The following is a 17,018-nucleotide window of genomic DNA, read 5'->3' as shown; positions in this document are numbered from 1 at the left end:
ATCTTTATTTCTGCCTTCATTTTGTTATATACCCAGTAGTCATTCAGGAGCAGGTTGTTTAGTTTCCATGTAGTTGAGCAGTTTTGTGTGAGTTTCTTAATCCTGAATTCTGGTTTGATTGCACTGTGGTCTGAGAGACAGTTTGTTATAATTTCTGTTCTTTTACATTTGCTGAGGAGAGCTTTACTTCCAACTATGTGGTCAATTTTGGAATAGGTGTGGTGTGGTGCTGAAAAGAATGTATATTCCATTGATTTGGGGTGGAGAGTTCTGTAGATGTCTATTAGGTCTGCTTGGTGCAGAGCTGAGTTCAATTCCTGGGTGTCCTTGTTAACTTTCTGTCTCGTTGATCTTTCTAATGATGACAGTGGGGTGTTAAAGTCTCCAATTACTATTGTGTGGGAGTCTAAGTCTCTTTGTACATCGCTAAGGACTTGCTTTGTGAATCTGGGTGCTCCTGTATTGGGTGCATATAAATTTTGGATGGTTAGCTCTTCTTGTTGAATTGATCATTTAACATTATGTAATGGCCTTGTCTATTTTGATCTTTGTTGGTTTAAAGTCTGTTTCATCAGAGACTAGGATTGCAACCCCCGTCATTTTTTGTTTTCCATTTACTTCGTAGATCTTCCTCCATCCCTTTATTTTGAGCCTATGTGTGTCTCTGCATGTGAGATGGTTTCCTGAATACAGCACACTGATGGGTCTTGAGTCTTCATCCAATGTGCCAGTCTGTCTCTTTTAATTGGAGCACTTAACTCATTTACATTGTTATCTGGTTAATATTGTTATTATTATGTGGTTAATATTGTTGTGTGTGAATTTGGTCCTGTCATTATGGTGTTAGCTGGTTATTTTCCTCGTTGTTTGATGCAGTTTCTTCCTAGCCTCGATGGTCTTTACAATTTGGCATGTTTCTTTCAGTGGCAAGTACCGGTTTTTCCTTTCCATGTTTAGTGCTTCCTTCAGGAGCTCTTTTAGGGCAGGTCTGGTGGTGACAAAAATCTCTCAGCATTTGCTTGTCTGTAAAATATTTTATTTCTCCTTCACCTATGAAGCTTAGTTTGGCTGGATATGAAATTCTGGGTTGAAAATTCTTTTCTTTAAGAATGTTGAATATCAGCCCCTACTGTCTTGTGGCTTGTAGAGTTTCTGCCGAGAGATCCGCTGTTAGTGTGTTGGGCTTCCTTTGTGGGTAACCTGACCTTTCTCTCTCTCTGCCCTTATCATTTTTTCCTTCATTTCAACTTTGGTGAATCTGACAATTACGTGTCTTGGAGTTGTCTTCTCGGGGAGTATCTTTATGGTGTTCTCTGTATTTCCTGAATCTGAATGTTTGCCTGCCTTGCTAAATTGGGGAAGTTCTCCTGGATCATATCTTGCAGAGTGTTTTCCAACTTGGTTCCATTCTCACCGTCACTTTCAGGTACACCAATCAGACGTAGGTTTGGTCTTTTCACATAGTCCTATATTTCTTGAAGGCTTTGTTCATTTCTTTTTATTCTTTTTTCTCTAAACTTCTCTTCTTGCTTCATTTCATTAATTTCATCTTCCATCACTGATAGCCTTTCTTCCAGTTGATTGAATCAGCTACTGAGGCTTGTGCATTCATCACGTAGTTCTCATGCCATGGTCTACAGCTCCATCAGGTCCTTTAAGGACTTCTCTTCATTAATTATTCTAGTTAGACTTTCGTCTAATTTTTTTCAAGGTTTTTAACTTCTTTGCCATTGGTTCGAAGTTCCTCCTTTAGATCGGAGTAGTTTGATCTTCTGAAGCCTTCTTCTCTCAACTCATCAAAGTCATTCTCTGTCCAGCTTTGTTCCATTGCTGGTGAGGAGCTGCCTTCCTTTGGAGGAGGAGAGGTGCTCTGATTTTTAGAGTTTCCGGTTTTTCTGCTCTGTTTTCTCCCCATCTTTGTGGTTTTATCTGCCTTTGGTCTTTGATGATGGTGACGTACAGATGGGTTTTGTGTGAGTATCCTTATGGTTTGCTAGTTTTCCTTCTAACAGTCAGGACCCTCAGCTGCAGGTCTGTTGGTGTTTGCTGGAACTCAATTCCAGACCCTGTTTGCCTGGGTATCAGCAGCGGTGGCTGCAGAACAGCTGATATTGGAGAACTGCCAATGCTGGTGCCTGATTGTTCCTCTGGAAGTTTTGTCTCAGAGGAGTACCCGGCCATGTGAGGTGTCAGGCCACCCATGCTGGAGGTTGCCTCCCAGCTAGGCTACTCAGGGTTCAGGGACCCAGTTGAGGAGGCAGTCTGCCCATTCTCAGATCTCAAGTTGTGTGCTGGGAGAACCACTACTCTCTTCAAAGCTGTCAAACAGGGACATTTAAGTCTGCAGAGGTGACTGCTGCCTTTGTTTGTCTGGGCCTTGCCCCCAGAGGTGGAGCCTATAGAGGCAGACGGGCCTCCTTGTGCTGTGGTTGGCTCCACCCAGTTCGAGCTTCCCAGCTGCTTTGTTTACCTACTCGAGCCTCAGCAATTGTGGGCATCCCTCCCCCAGCCTCACTGCCACCTTACAGTTTGATCTCAGACTGCTGTGTTAGCAATTAGTGAGCCTCTGTGTGCATAGGACCCTCTGAGGCAGGTGGAGGATATAATGTCCTGGTGTGCCATTTGTTGAGCCCATTGGAAAAGTGCAGTATTAGGGAGGGAGTGACCTGATTTTCCAGGTGCCATCTGTCACCCCTTTCTTTGATTAGGAAAGGGAATTCCCTGACCACATGTGCTTCTCGGGTGAGGCAATGTCTCATGCTTCTTTGGCTCAAGAATGGTGGGCTGCATCCACTGTCCTGCACCCACTGTCCAGCAATCCTCAGTGAGATAAACCCAGTACTTCAGGTGGAAATGCAGAAATCACCTGTCTTCTATGTCACTCACGCTGGGAACTGTAGACTGGAGTTGTTCCTGTTTGGCCATCTTCAATATTTCCTTTTTCACCATAGGCCTCAAAACTGTCACAAATATCCCTTTGCAGATTCTACAAGAACGGAGTTTCCAAACTGCTCAATGAAAAGAAACGTTTACCTCGGTGAGATGAATGCACACATCACAAACAGTTTCTCAGAAACCTTCTTTCTATTTTTTATGTGAAAACATTTCCTTTCTCACCATAGGCCTCAAAACTCTCACAATCATCCCTATGCAGATCCTAAAAACAGACGTTTCCAACCAGCTCAATCAAAAGAATGGTACAACTAAGTGAGATGAATGCACACATCACAAAGCAGTTTCTCAGAAAGCTTCCTTCTCGTTGTTAGGGGAAGATATTTCCTTTTTCACCATAAGCCTCTAAGCACTCACAATTTTCCCTTTGTATATTCTATGAAGAGATTGTTTTGAAACTGCTCAATCAAAAGTATGGTTCAACCCTGTGAGATGAATGCACACATCATAAAGAAGTTTCTTAGAATGCTTCTGTTTAGATTTTTTGCAAAGATATTTCATTGTTCACCGTAGACCTCAACGTTCTCCCAAATATCCCTTTGCAGATTCCAGAAGAACAGAGTTTGGAAACTGCTCCATGAAAAGAAAAGTTTGCCTCTGTGAGATAAATGCACACATCACAAAGCAGTCACTTAGAAAGTTTCTTTCTAATTTTTAGGTGAAGATATGACATTTTTCAACCTGGGCGTCCAAGCACTCCCAAATATCCATTTGCAGAGTCTAGAAAAAATTGTTTTCAAACCGCTCAATCAAAACAATGGTTCAATTATGTGAGATGAATGCACACATGACAAAGAAGTTTCTCACAAAGCTTCTGTCTGTCTTTTATGGGAAGATGTTTCCTTTTTCACCATAGGCCTCAAAGTGCTCCCAAATACCGCTTTGCAGAATCTACAAAAAGACTCTTTCCAAACTGCCCAATCAAAAGGATAGTTCAATTCTGTGAGATGAATGTACACATCACAAAAAAGTTTCTCAGAAAGCTTCGATTTAGTTTTCATGTGAAGATATTTCCCTTTTCATGAAAAGCCTCAAAGCACTAAAAAATATAACTTTACAGATTCTAGAAGAACAGAGTTTCCAAACTGGTCAATGCAAAAGAATCTTTACCTCTGTGAGATGAATGCACACATTACAAAGCAGCTTACCAGAAAGCTTCTTTCTAGTTTTTAGGTGAAGGTATTAACTTTTTCACCATAGGCCTCCAAGTGCTCTGAAATACCCCTTTGCAGATTCTATGAAAAGATTCTTTCCAAACTGCTCAGTTAAAAGAATTGTTGATCTCCTTGAGATGATTGCACACACCACAAAGAAGTTTCTCAGAAAGCTCCCATCTGATTTTTATGTGAAGATATTTCCTTTTTCACCATAGGCCTCAAAGGGCTCCCAAGTACCCCTTTGCAGATACTACATAAAGACTGTTTGCAAACTGCTCCATCAAATAATGGTTGTCATCTGTTAGGTGAAAGCACACATCACGCAGAACTTTCTCAGAAAGCTCCTGTCTAGCTTTTATGTGAAATTATTTCCTTTTTCACCATAGACTTCAAAGAGCTCAAAAATATCCGTTTGCAGATTCTAAAAGAACAGAGTTTCCAAACTGCTCAATGTAAAGAAAGGTTTGTCTCTGTGACATGAATGCACACCTCACAAAGCAGTTTTTCAGAAAGCTTTTTTCTCCTTGTTAGGTGAAGATAATTCTTTTTCACCATAGGACTCTAAGCGCTCACAAATATCCCTTTGCATATTCTATGAAAAGTTTGTTTCAAAACTGCTCAATAAAAAGAATGCTTCAACTCTGTGAGATGAATGCACACATCACAATGAAGTTTCTCAGAAAGCGTCCAACTGGTTTTTATGTGAAGATGGTTTTTTTTCACCATAGGCCACAAAGTGCTCCAAAATATCCCTTTGCAGATTCTAGAAAAACAGAGTTTCCAAACTGCTCAATGAAAAGAAACATTTACCTCTGTGAGATGAATGCACACATCGCAAAGCAGCTTCTCAGAAAGCTTCCTTCTAGTTTTTTTGTGAAGATGTTTACTTTCTCACCATAGGCCTCAAAACGCTCCCAAGTATCCCTGTGCAGATTCTACATGAAGACTGTTTACAAACTGCTCAATCAAAAGAAAGATTCAACTCTGTGAGATGAATGCACACATCTCAATGATGTTTCCTAGAAAGCTTCTGTCTAGTTTTTATATGAAAATATTTCCTTTTACATCATTGGTCTCAAAGCACTCAAAAATATCCCTTTGCAGATTCTACATGAACAGAGTTTCCAAACTACTCAATGAAAAGAAACATTTACCTCAGTGAGATGAATGTACACATCACAAAGCAGTTTCTCAGAAAGCTTCTTTCTAGTTTTTATGTTAAGATACTTCCTGTTTCACCTTAGGCCTCAGGGCACACCTAAATATCCCTTTGCAGATTCTAGAAGAACAGAGTTTCCAGAGTGCCCCTTGAAGAGAACAGCTTAACTATGTGATATGAATGCACACATCACAAAGCAGTTTCACAGGGAGCTTCTTTTTAGTTTTTATGTGAAGATATTTCCTCTTTCACCACATTCCTCAAAGCACTCCCAAATATCCCTTTGCAGATTCTACAAAAAGATGGTATCAAAACTGCTCAATCAAAAGAATGGTTCACCTCTGTGAGATGAATACACACATCACAAAGATGTTTCCCTGAAAGCTTCTGTCTAGCTTTTATGTGACCATATTACCTTTTTCACCAAAGGCCTCAAAGCTCTCACAAATATCCTTTTGCAGATTCAACAAAAAGACAGTTTCCAAACTGCTCAATCAAAAGAATGGCTCATCTCTGTGAGATGAATGCACACATCACAAAGAAGTTTCTCAGAAGGCTCCTGTGTAGCTTTTATGTGAAATTATTTCCTTTTTCACCATCGACTTCAAAGTGCTCAAAAATATCCCTTTGCAGATTCTACAAGAAGAGAGTTTCCAAACTGCTCAAAGAAAAGAAACGTTTACCTCTGTGAGATGATTGCACACATCACAAAGCAGTTTCTCAGAAAGCTTCTTTCTAGTTGTTAGGTGAAGTTATTTCCTTTTTCGCCATAGGCCTCTAAGCACTCAAAAATATCCCTTTGCATATTCTATGAAGAGATTGTTTCAAAACTGCTCAATAAAAAGAATGCTTCAACTCTGTGAGATGAATGCACACATCACAAAGAAGTTTCTCAGAAAGCTTCCATCTGGTTTTTATGTGAAGGTGTTTCTTTTTTCACCATAGGCCTCAAAGTGCTCCCAAATACCCCTTTGCAGATACTACATAAAGACTGTTTGCAAACTACTCCATCAAAAAAATGGTTGACATCTGTTAGGTGAATGCACACATCTCAAAGAACTTTCTCAGAAAGCTTCTGTCTCGTTTTTCTGTGAAGATATTTCCTTTCTCACCATAGGCCTCAAAGCACTCACAAATATCCCTTTGCAGATTCTAGAAAAACAGAGTTTCCGAACTGCTCAATGAAAAGAAACATTTACTTCTGTAAGAGGAATGTATACATCGCAAAGCAGCTTCTCAGAAAGCTTCTTTCTAGTTTTCTTTTGTGAAGATATTTACTTTCTCACCATAGGCCTCAAAGCGCTCCCAAGTAGCCCTTTGCAGATTCTACATAAAGACTGTTTCCAAACTGCTCAATCAAAAGAAAGATTCACCTCTGTGAGATGAATGCATACATCTCAATGATGTTTCTCAGAAAGCTTCTGTCTAGTTTTTACTTGAAGATATTTCCTTTTTCATCATAGGTCTCAAAGCACTCACAGATATCCCTTTGCAGACACAAGAAGAACAGAGTTTCCAAAATGCCCAATGAAACAAAAACGTTTACCTCTGTGAGATGAAGGCAGCCATCACAAAGCAGATTCTCAGAAAACTTTTTTTCTAGTTTTTTTGTGAAGATATTTCCTTTTTCACAATAGGCCTCAAAGCACTCCCTAATATCCCTTTGCAGATTCTGCAAAAAGACTGTTTCCCATCTGCTCAATCAAAAGAATGGTTCACCTCTGATAGAAGAATGCACACGTCACAAAGCAGTTTCTCAGAAGACTTCTTTCTAGTTTTCATGTGAAGATATTTCCTTTTCCAACATAGGCCACATTGCTCTCTGAAATATCCCTTTGCAGATTCTACAAAATGACTGTTTCTAACCCGCTCAACCAAAAGAATGGTTCACCTCTGTGAGATGAATGCAAACATCACAAAGCAGTTTCTCAGAAAGCTTCTTTCTAATCTTTATGTGAAGATATTTCCTTTTTCACCATAGGTCTCACAGCTCTCTGAAATATCCCTGTGCAGATTTTACAAAAAAGACTGTTTCCAAACTGCTCAATCAAAGAATGGTTCAACTCTGTGAGACAAATGCACGCATCACAAAGGCATGTCTCAGAAAGATTTTTGTAGTTTTCATGTGAAGATATTTCCTTTTTCACCATAGGTCTGAAAGCACTCACAAATATCCCTTTGAAGATTCTGAAAGAACAGAGTTTCCAAACTGCTCAATGAATAGAAAGTTTTACCTCTGTTAGATTAATGCACACATCACAAAGAAGTTTCTCAGAAAGCTTCTCTCTAGTTTTTATGTGAAGTTATTTTCTTTTTCACTGTAGTCCTCAAAGTGCTCCCAAATATCCCTTTCCAGATTCTACAAAAAGACTGTTTCTAACCTGTTCAATCAAAAGAATGATTCAAATCTGTGAGATGAATGCAAACATCACAAAGAAGTTTCTCAGATGGCTTGTGTCTAGTTTTTATGTGAAGATATTTCCTTTTTCACCATAGGCATAAAAGCGCTCCCAAATATCCCTTTGCAGATTTCTTGAAAAGACTGTTTCCAAACTGCTTAATCAAAAGAAGCTTTCACCTCTGTGAGATGAATGAACACATCACAAAAGAGTTTCTCAGAAAACTTCTGTCTAGTTTTTATGTTAAGATATTTCCATTTTCACCACAGGCCTCAAACTGCTCACAAATATTCCTTTGTGGATTCTACAAGAACAGAGTTTCCAAACTGCTCAATGAAAAGAAAAGTTTACCTCTGTGAGATGAATGAGATGAATGCTCACATCACAAAGCAGTTGCTCAGAAAGTTCTTTCTAGTTTTTTTGCCTTTTCCACCATAGGCCTCAAAGTGCTCCTAAATATCTGTTTGCAGATTCTACAAAAAGACAGTTTCCAAACTGGTCAATCAAAAGAATGGTTCAACTCAGTGAGATGACTGCACACATCACAAAGAAGCTCCTCAGAAAACTTCTTTGGAATTTTTATTTGAAGATATTTCCTTTTTCTCCATAGGCCTCATAGCGCTCACAAATATCCCTTTGCAGATTCTAGAAGAACAGAGAATCCAAGAGAATCCAAACTGCTCAATAAAAAGAAACCTTTACCTATATGACGTAAGAACACACATCACAAAGCACTTTCTCAGACAGCTTTTTTCTAGGTTTTAGGTGAACATATTTCATTTTTCACTGTAGGCCTCAAAGTGTTCCCAAATATCCCTTTGCAGATTCTACAAAAAGACTGTATCCAACCTGCTCTATCAAAAGAATGGTTTACATCTCTGAGATGAATGCACACGTCGCAAAGCAGTTTCTCAGAAAGCTTTTGTGCGGTTTTTATGTGAAGATATTTCCTTTTTCACCGTAGGCCTCAATGTGCCCACAACTGTCCCTTTGCAGATTTTAGAAGAACAGAGTTTCTAAACTGCTCAATGAATAGAAATGTCTACCTCTGTGAGATGAATGCTCACGTCACAGAACTGTTTCTCAGAAAGCTTCTTTCTAGTTTTTATGTGAAGGTATTTCCTTTTTCACCATAGGCCTCAATGCACTCCCAAATATCTTTTTGCAGATTCTACAAAAAGACTCTTTGCAGACTGCTCAATCAAAAGAATGATTCAACTCTGTGAGACGAATGCACAGATCCCAAAGGAGTTTCTTGGAAAGCTTCTGTCTAGTTTTTATGTGAAGATATTTCCTTTTTCACCATGGGCTTCAAAGTGCTCATAAATATCCCTTTGCAGGTTTGGAAGAATAGAGTTTCCAAACTGCTCAATGGAAAGAAACGTTTACCTCTGTGAGAGGAATGCACATATCAAAAAGCAGATTCTCAGATAGTTTATTTGTAGTTTATATGTGAAGGCATTTCCTTTTTCATCGTAGGCCTCAAAGCGCTCCAAAAATCCCTTTCCAGATTCTACAAAAAGACTGATTTCAAACTGCTCAATCAAAAGAATGCTTCAAATCGGTGAGGTGAATGCACACATCACAAAGTAGTTTATCAGAAAACTTCTGTCCAGTTTTTATGTGAAGATATTTCCTTTTTCTCCATAGGCCTCAAGTTGCTCACAAATATCCCTTTTCAGATTCCAGAAGAACAGATTTTCCAAACTGCTCAATCAAAAGAATGGTTTTCCTCTGTGAGGTGAATGCACACATCAAAAAGAAGTTTCTCAGAAAGCTTCTGGTTAGTTTTTATGTGAAGATGTTTTCTTTTTCACCATAGGGCTCAAAATGCTCCCAAATAACCCTTTGCAGATTCTAAAAAAATACTGTTTCTAAACTGCCCAATGAAAAGAATGTTTCAACTCTGTGAGATGAAAGAACACATCACAAAGAAGTTTCTCAGAAAGTTTCTGTCTAGTTTTTATGTGAAGGTATTTTCTTTTTCTCCATAGGCCTCAAATGCTCATAAATATCCCTTTGCAGATTCTAGAAGAACAGAATTTCCAAACTGCTCAATGAAAAGAAACGTTTACCTCTGTGAGATTAATGCACACATCACAAAGCACTTTCTCCGAAAGCTTCTTTCTAGTTTTCAGGTGATGATATTGCCTTTTTCACCATAGGTCTCAAAGCACTCCTAAATATCCCTTTGCATATTCTACAAAAAGACTGTTTGAAAAACTGCTCAATCAAGTGAATGGTTCAAATCTGGGAGATGAATGCACACATCACAAAACAGTTTCTGAGAAACTCTCTTTCTAGCTTGTATCAGAAGGTATTTCCTTTCTCAGCATAGGCCCTGATGCACTCCCAAATATCCCTTTGCAGACTCTGGAAGAACAGAGTTTCCAAACTGCTCAATGAAGAGATCCTTTAACTCTGTGAGATGAATGCACACATCATGAAGCAGTCTCTCAGAAAGCTTCTGTCTAGTTTGTATCAAAAGATATTTCCTTTTTCACGATACGCATCAAGATGAATCCATGTATCCCTTTGCAGATTCTTCAAACACTGTGTTTCCAAACTGTTCAATCAGAATAATGGTTTAACTCTGGAGATGAATGCACATATCACAAAGCAGTTTCTAAGAAAGCTCCTTTGTAGTTTTCATGTAAGGATATTTCCTTTTTCACCATAAGCCTCAAAGTGCTCACTCATATCCCTTTGCAGATTCTAGAAAAACAGTGGCTCCAAACTGCTCAATCAAAAGAATGGTTAAACTCTTTGAGTGGAATGCACACATCAGAAAACAGTTTCTCATAATGGTTACTTCGAGTTTTTAGGTGAAGATATTTCCTTTTTCAACTTAGGCCTGAAATTGCTCTGAAATATCCCTTTGTAGATACTTCAAAAATTGTGTTTCCAAAATGCTCCTTCAAAAGAAAGTTTTAACTCTGTGAGATGAATGCACATATCACAATAGTTTCTCAGAAAGCTCCTTTCTAGTATTTATGTGAGGTTATTTCCTTTTTCACCATAAGACTTAAAGGGCTCTGAAATATCCCTTTGCAGATTCTACAAAAACAGAGGCCCCTAGCTGCTCCATCGAAAGAATGCTTCACCTCTGTGAAATGAATGCACACATAACAAAGCAGTCTCTCAGAAAGCTTCTGTCTAGTTTGTATTGGAAGATATTTCCTTTTTCACCACAGGCCTCCATGCAAATCCAAATATCCCTTCACAGATTCTACAAACACTGTGTTTCCAAACTGTTCAGTCAAAAGAATGGTTCAAATCTGTGAGATGAATGCACACATCACAATGCAGTTTCTCAGAAACTCTCTTTCTCGTTTGTATCAGAAGGTATATCCTTTTTCACCATAGGCCTTCATTCCCCCCAAATATCCATTTGCAGATGCTAGAAGAACAGAGTTTCCAAACTCCTCAATGAAAAGTAACGTTTAACTCTGTTGGATGTAGGCACACATTACAAAGCATTCTCTCAGAAAGCTTCTGTCTAGTTTGTGTCAGAAGATATTTCTTTCATCACCATAGGCCTCAAGGCAATTCCATATATCCCTTCACAGATCCTTCAAACACTGTGTTTCCAAACTGCTCCATCGAAAGAATGCTTTAAATCTTTGAGATGAATGCACAGATCACAAAACAGTTTCTAAGAAAGCTCCTTTCTTGTTTTTATGTGAGGATATTTCCTTTTCACCATAAGACTCAAAGGGTTCCAAATATCCCTTTGCAGATTCTGGAAAAACAGTGGTTCCAAACTGCTCAATCAAAAGAATGCTTCCACTCTGTGAGAGCAATACACGCATCACAAAGCAGTCTCTCAGAAGGTTTCTGTCTATTTTTTATTGGAAGATATTTCCCTTTTCACCACAGGCCTCCATGCGACTCCAAATATCCCTTCGCAAATTCTACAAACACTGTGTTTCCAAACTGCTCAATCAAGAGAATTGTTCAACTCTGTGAGATGAATGTGCACATCACAACCAGTTTCTCAGAAACTCTCTTTCCAGTTTGTGTTGGAAGATATTTCCTTTTTCACCATAGGCCTCAATGCACTCCCAGATATCCCTTTGCAGATTCTAGAAGAAGAGAGTTTCCAAACTGCTCAATGAAAAGAAATGTTAAATTCTGTGAAATGAATGCACTCATCGCAAAGTAGTCTCTCAGACAGCTCATGTCTAGTTTGTATCAGAAGATATTTCCTTTGTCAATGAGGGCCTCAAGGTGAATCCAAATATTGCTTCAAAGATTCTTCAAACACTGTGTTTCCAAACTGCTCAATCAGAAGGATGGTTTCGCTCTGTGAGATGAGCACACAGATCACAAAGCAGTTTCTAAGAAAGCTCCTTTCTTGTTTTTATGTGAGGATATTTCCTTTTTCACTATAGGCCTCAAAGCACTCAGTAACATCCCTTTACAGATTCGAAAAGAGCAGAATTTCCAAACTGCTCAGTGAAAAGAAATGTTTAACTCTGTGAGATGAATGCACACATTTCAGAGCATTCTCTCAGAAAGCTTCTGTCTAGCTTGTATCAGAAGATATTTCCTTTTTCACAACAGGCCTCCATGCAAATCCAAATATCCCTTCATAGATTCTAAAAACACTGTGTTTCCAAACTGCCCAATCAAAAGAATGGTTCAACTCTGTGAGATGAATGCACACATCACAGAGCAGTTTCTCAGAAACTCTATTTCTAGTTTGTATCGGGAGATATTTCCTTTTTCACCGTAGGACTCAATTCACTCCCAAATATCCCTTTGCAGATTCCAGAAGAACAGAGTTTCCAAACTGCTCAATGAAAAGAAACGTTTAACTCTGTGAGATGAATGCACACATTTTGGAGAATTCTGTCAGAAAGCTTCTGTCTAGTTTGTATCAGAAGGTATTTCCTTTGTCACCATAGGCCTCAAGGTGAATCCAAATATCCCTTCACAGATTCTACAAAAACTGTGTTTCCAAACTGCTCCATCAAAACTATGGTTTAACACTGTCAGCCAAATGTACAGATCACAAAGCAGCTTCTAAGAAAGCTCCTTTCTAGTTTTTATGGGAGGATATTTTCTTTTTCACCATTGGCCTCAAAGCACTCACAAATATCCCCGTGCAGATTCTAGAAAAACAATGGCTTCAAACTGCTCAATAAAAGGAATGGTTCAACTCTGTTTTAGGAGTGCACACATCACAAAGCAGTTTCTCAGAAAGCTTCTGTCTAGTTTGTATCAGAAGATAGTTTCTTTGTCACCATAGGCCTCAAGGCGAATCCAAATATCCCTTCACTCATTCTACAAAAAGAGTGGTTCCAAAGTACTCAATCCAAAGAATGGTTCAGCTCTGTGAGATGAATGCACACATTACAAAGCAGTTTGTCAGAAAGCTTCTGTCCAGTTTGTATCAGCAGATATTTCCTTTTCCAATACAGGACTCCATGTGAATCCAAATATCCCTTCGCAGATTCCACAAACACTGTGTTTGCAAACTGCTCAATCAAAAGAATGGTTAAAATCTGTGAGATGAATGCACACATCACAGTTTCCAAACTGCTCAATGAAAAGAAACATTTAACTGTGTGAGATGAATGCACACATCACAAAGCAGTCTCTAAGAAAGCTTCTGTCTAGTTTGTATCAGAAGATATTTCCTCTGTCACCATAGGCCTCAAGGTTAATCCAAATATCCCTTTGCAGATTCTACAAACACTGTGTTTCCAAACTGCTCAATCAAAAAAAAAATGGTTTAACTCCATGAGATGAATGCACTGATCACAAAGCAGTTTCTAAGAAAGCTCCTTTCTAGTTTTTATGTGAGGATATTTCCTTTTTCACCATAGGCCTCAAAGGGCTCACAAATATCCCTTTGTAGATTCTAGAAAACCAGTGGTTCCAAACTGCTCAATCAAAGGAATGGTTGAACTCTGTGAGAGGAATGAACACATCACAAAGCAGTTTCTCAGAAACCTTCTTCCTAGTTTTTATGTGAAGATATTTCCTTTTTCACCATAGGCTTCAAAGTGCTCCCAAATATCCTTTTGCAGATTCCAGAAAAACAGAGTTTCCTAACTGCTCAATATAAAGAAACGTTTAACTCCTTGAGATGAATGCACACACCACAAAGCAGTTTCTAAGAAACCTTCTCCCTAGTTTGCATCTGTGGATATTTCCTTTTTCACCATAAGCCTCAAAGCACTCCAAGATATAAACTACAAAGATTCCACAAAAACTGTGTTTCCAAACTGTTCAATGGAAAGAATGGTTTCACTCTATGAGATGAATGCACACATCACAAAGCAGTTTGCCAGAAACCTTCTTTCTAGTTTGCATCGGAAGATCTTTCCTTTTTCATTATAGACCTCATTGTAATCCTAAATATACCTTCACACATTCTAACAAAACTGTGTTTCCAAACAACTCAATGAAAAGAAAGGCTTAACTTTATGAGATGAATGCACATATCAAAAAGCAATTTCTCATAAAGCTTCTTTCTAGTTTTTATGTGAAGATATTTCCTTTTTCACCATAGGCCTCAATATGCTCCTAAATATCCCTTTGCAAATTCTAGAAAAACAGAGTTTCCAAACTGCACAATGCAAAGAAAGTCTTAATTCTGTGAGATGAATGCACACATTGCAAAGCAGTATATCAGAAACCTTCTCTCTAGGTTGTATCAGAAGATATTTCCTTTTTCACCATAGGCCTCAAAGCACTCTGAAATATAACCTTCACAGATTGGACAAAACTCTGTTTCCAAACTGCTCAATCCAAAGAACAGTTTCACTCTGTGAGATGAATGCACACATCACAAAGGAGTTTCTCATAAATTTTGCTTCTAGTTTGCATCAGCAGACATTTCCTTTTCCCCCGTAGGCCTCAAGGCACTCCCAAATTTCCCTTTGCAGATTCTAGGCAAACAGAATTTCCAAACTGCTCAATGCAAAAAAACATTTACATCTGTGAGATGAATGTACACATCACAAAGCAGTATATCAGAAACCTTCTCTCTAGTTTGTATCTGAAGATATTTCCTTTTTCACCCTAGGCATAACAGCACTCCAAATATAACCTTCACAGAATCTGCAAAAACTGTGCTCCAAGCTGCTCAATCAAAAGAATGGTTTCACTCTGTGAGATGAATGCACTCATCCGAAAGCAGTTTCTCAGAAACTTTCTTTCTAGTTTGTATCAGAAGATATTTCCCTTCTCACCATAGGGCTCAATGTACTCTGAAATATCCCTTGGAAGATTCTGCCAAAACTCTGTTTCCAAACAGCTCAATGAAAAAAAAAGGTTTAACTTTGTGAGATGAATGCCCGTATCACAAAGCAGTTTCTCAGAAAGCTTCTTTCTAGATTTTACGTGAAGATTTTTTTTTCACTATAGGCCTCAATGCGCTCCCAAGTATACCTTTGCAGATTCTAGAAAAACAGAGTTTCAAAACTGCTCAATGAAAAGAAAAACTTAACTCACTGAGATGAATGCATACATCACAAAGCAGTATTATCAGAATCCTTCTCTCTAGTTTGTATCTGAAGATATTTCCTTTTTCACCATAGGTTTCAATGTGCTCCCAAATATAACCTAAACAAATTCTGGGAAATCTGTGTTTCCCAACTGCTCAATCAAAGAATGGTTTCACTCTGTGAGATGAATGCACACATCACAAAGCAGTTTCCAGGAAACTTTCTTTCTAGTTTGTATTGGAAGATATTTCTATTTTCACCATAGGCCTCCATGTACTCCGAAATATCCCTTCACAGATTCTACCAAAACTGTATTTCCAAACAGTTCCATGAAAAAACAGATTAACTTTATGAGACAAATGCATGTATCAAAAAGCAGTTTCTCAGAAAGCGTCTTTCTAGTTTTTACGTGAAGATATTTCCTTTTTCACCACAGTCCTCAAAGTGCTACAAAATATCCCTTTGCAGATTCCAGGCAAACAGATTTTCCAAACTGCTCAGTGCAAAGAAAAGTTTATGTCTGTGAGATGCATGCACACATCACAAAGCAGTATTTAAGAAACCTTCTCTCTAGTTTGTATCTGAAGATATTTCCTTTTTCACCCTAGGCATAAAAGCACTCCAAATATAACCTTCACAGTATCTGCAAAAACTGTGCTCCAAACTGCTCAATCAAAAGAATAGTTTCACTCAGTGAGATGAATGCACACACCACAAAGAAGTTTCTCAGAAAGCTTCTGTCTAGTTTTTATGTGAAGATATTTCTTTTTCCAACATAGGCCTCAAAGTGCTCAAAAATATCCCTTTGCAGATTCTAGAAAAGCAGTGGTTCCAAACGACTCCATCAAAAGAATCATTCAACTCTGTGAGAGGAATGCAGAAGACACAAAGAGGTTTCACACAAAGCTTCCCTTGAGTTTTTTGGTGAAGATATTTCGTTTTTCAACATAGGCCTTAAAGCTCTCCCAAATAATCCTTTGCAGATTCTACAAAAATGGTGTTTCCAAAATGCTTAATCAAAAGAAAGTCTTAATTCTGTGAGACGAATGCACATATCACAAAGCAGTTTCTCAGAAAGTTCCTTTCTAGTTTTATGAGAGGATATTTCTTTTTCACTATAAGACACAAAGGGCTCTGAAATATCCCTTTGCTGATTCTACAAAAACAGCGGTTCCTGCTCCTGAATGACTACTGGGTACATAATGAAATGAAGGCAGAAATAAAGATGTTCTCTGAAACCAATGAGAACAAAGACACAACATACCAGAATCTCTGGGACACATTCAAAGCAGCGTGTAGAGGGAAATTTATAGCACTAAAGGCCCACAAGAGAAAGCAGGAAAGATCTAAAATTGACACCATAACTTCACAATTAAAAGAACTAGAAAAGCAAGAGCAAACATTCAAAAGCTAGCAGAAAGCAAGGAATACCTAAGATCAGAGCAGAACTGAAGGAAATAGAGACACAAAAAACCCTTCAAAAAATCAATGAATCCAGGAGCTGGTTTTTGAAAAGATCAACAAAATTGATAGACCACTAGCAAGACTAACAAAGAAGAAAAGAGAGAAGAATAAAATAGATGCAATAAAAAATGATAAAAGGGATATCACCAGTGATCCCACAGAAATACAAACTACCATCAGAGAATACTACAAACACCTCTATGCATTTTCTAACTAGAAAATCTAGAAGACATGGATAAATTCCTCAACACTTACATCCTCCCAAGACTAAACCAGGAAGAAGTTGAATCTCTGAATAGACCAATAACAGGCTCCGAAATTGTGGCAATAATCAATAGCTTACCAACCAAAAAAGTCCAGGACCAGATGGATTCACAGCCGAATTCTACCAGAGGTACAAGGAGGAACTGGTACCATTCCTTCTGAA

This window comes from Nomascus leucogenys, chromosome X (genome assembly GCF_006542625.1).
Source record: "Nomascus leucogenys isolate Asia chromosome X, Asia_NLE_v1, whole genome shotgun sequence".
Classification (NCBI taxonomy): domain Eukaryota; kingdom Metazoa; phylum Chordata; class Mammalia; order Primates; family Hylobatidae; genus Nomascus; species Nomascus leucogenys.
This window is presented reverse-complemented; position numbering follows the sequence as displayed.